Raw genomic sequence first — 3,120 nt, forward strand, 5'->3', positions numbered from 1 at the left:
GCAGTCGAGCGTTTGAATCTGCCTGAATTCGCTCGAGCGGCCAAAAGCCTCCGCTCGAGCGAACTTGTAAAATCTGCAATATGAAATTTTGCAAGCCATCAGAATGCTTTGTCCCCTTTCACTTTAGGTAGGACCCTCACAGTATGCCAATGCTAAGGATCTTTGGTTCTGAGCATGCAAATGTCAAGGACCTTTTGCTTCAAAGCTTTTTTTGAAGGACGATTTTCTAGGGGTGGCAATATGTGATATAATCTATGAATCCAACACGAATACGACACAAAATTAGCTGGTTTGGATTTGATATAAATGAATTCGGGTTAAAGTCACCCATTACGACACAATTAATAAATATGTCAATCATTTTAACTCGAAATCAATCCGCAATAACATGTTTAAATTTTATTTCACAATTATAATTTTATTATATTGATATTTCTCAATATGTCTATATTTTTATTGTTGGGATTGTAATTCTTGACCTAAACTCATATTTGTTATTGTTTTGATTGTAATATTGGTTTTATTATAGGTTAAAATCTGAAAATTATTAATATGTTTTATTAGTAGGTAGTCTTAATTTTTATTTTTATTTTTTTAGATATTGTGGCTGGCAACATATATAGATTTTAGCTTTTATGTTATGTAAGTTAGTTCAACCCATTCATATAAAACGGTTTAAAAGGAGTTGTGTCGTGTTGACCAATTTTTAATTGATTATTAAACGGGTAAAAGTAAATGATATAACACAACCTGTTATTTAAACGTGTCATGTTAGAATTTGAAAGTTTGGCACGTTTAGCTTAACAGACCATGTTCAGGTTGACTGATGTAGTTGAATGTTTATGACTCAACACAACACAAAGAGACTCACAAATACAAATTGTCAACCCTATGATTTTCCTAGCAATCCCATCTATAAAATTGACAAATGTCCAAAGCAAAGTAGACTATGTTTGAGTGCTCTAAAAACAAATCTCAACCATTTGAGTTCCCTCGGCATCTCTTCTACCACCATTGGCACATAAGGTCTCATTCGAAGCATTTGAGGTTTGAAGCATAGGTAACTTTGGATTAATGGACTGGAATGGTGGCGACAGAGAGTTCATATTGGGTTTGCCATGACAACCTTGTTGGTTGTTTTTTTTTTTTTTCTTACTTCGCATTTATGCTCTTAGTTTTCAAGTTCCTCTTGCTTGTATATTGTACTTTGCAACTGCTATGTTTCTTTCCCTAAGCTTGCAACTAATGCGTTGTTGTTATAATTACTATTACATAAATAATTACCACATTATATTCCATTAGCATTAGTCTGGGTAAAATGTCTGTTGTTTTTTGTTGTTTAAACCTTAATGGACAACTAGTATCTCTAACATCTTTTGCTACCAAAACACAGCATCTCACATCCCACTACTGAGAGATGAACATAATTAACTATTGGTTGGAGTGAACAAGCTAGTGTTTTTCACATGGAATGATTATTACATTAGCATCCAAAACCTACTACCTATTTATTCTTTCTCTTCATTCTGAACTTTTCCACCATCAGAACTTTCTTCTTGTTGGTGGTCTCCCTTTCTCCCGAAGAACGTGGGGACATAATATTTTCTTATCCTTGTAGGATACCACATTCTCTTCCGCCTTGGTTGAACTAGACTCAAGCTGTAATCCTGCAAACTTGTGCTCAAAGTCATCTAAATGGTGCAAGAATGGATTCATATGGTCATCACTTGGGGATAGTACACGCGTCACCAATTTCAGATATTTTTTAACTACAAGGTTATTCCACCATGCATCCACATTGACTCGAAAGTCATCATAGCTACTATTTACCAATGTATATCCTCTTTAAGTCCTTCCTCCATCGATCCAATATATATTTCTTTGGCAGCACATAAATGTGCTTCATTTGATAGACTTTAAATGCATGCCTACAGATAATCCCCATCATCTCAAATAGGGCACACACGCATTTAACTTCACATTCATCTACGTTATAGTAAACTAAGTACTTGACAATTTTTACATGCTTATCAAAGGTGGAAATGCAACTTTGCATGCTGACAAATGTACAATTACATAAAATCATCCCCCAAACTTCTCGTTGGACCTCTTTAAACTTTGCATATGTGTACAATGATTGAAACTACCTCTCAATTACTCATGGGAATACGCATGGTGTCATTTGGTTGTAAGAATGGAAATCAGCCGTCTTTTCCACCTCCATCTTCATTCTCAGAGAATTGTCAAATTGATAAAAAAAATTCTTTCAATGTCGTACTGGAATGCACAAACCCGTCGAAAAAGGTGTTCATGCTTTCAGACCCATTGTGTAGTACTCATACCAGCCTAGAATACACCTTTCAAGTAAACTGGTACCCAAAATTACCTCACGCTGTACAATCTTGCAACCATGCATTATCAGTACGGTCATACTTATGAAGTAGTTGCCCCCCACTTCTCCTCAAATTCTTCACAACAATGTGTATCATAAAGTGCACTCGAAATGGCAATCTCAAGCCTGCATTGTATTCCAAGTGGGATCCCAATTTCTCTGTCATACAAGTCTAGCATCCTTTGAATATATTCATCCTCTGACTTTATTCATCTAAACATCTATGAGATCTAAAAACTACTTTTGTGGGCTGAAAGTACTAAGATTGTCAACAAGATCAATAGTGGTCAACACCCATACCCCATTTACTAAGTGAGCATTTACTTTCACCTTACAATCTACTTTAATTGTTGGTCGTGGCTTTGATAAATTACTGTGGTTAGGCTAGTACCTATCATTGCGTGTACAGCCAATCGTCACATACTTCACACTCTCATCTTGCTCTCTTTGTCCTTTTTGTGATAGCACCAAAACCCTCTTATTTGGCATATCATTTGTAATAGGCTAGAACATCTTTATCAATGGCAAACTGCATACCAGATTTTGGAGGCTTAACTCATTCATCATCATTTGATATTTCATTCGTCCCCTCCACATCCAACTTTATATTTACGTTGGATGAAGTTTCTGAAAATGAAGATTGTATGGTTGGGATTAGCATTTCTATTATATATAGGAGATGTTAAGTTGAAGTCTATAAAAGCCTACCTCCAACATCCTTTTCACTT

The sequence above is a fragment of the Carya illinoinensis genome, chromosome 9, assembly GCF_018687715.1.
Source record: "Carya illinoinensis cultivar Pawnee chromosome 9, C.illinoinensisPawnee_v1, whole genome shotgun sequence".
NCBI classification, from domain to species: Eukaryota; Viridiplantae; Streptophyta; class Magnoliopsida; order Fagales; family Juglandaceae; genus Carya; species Carya illinoinensis.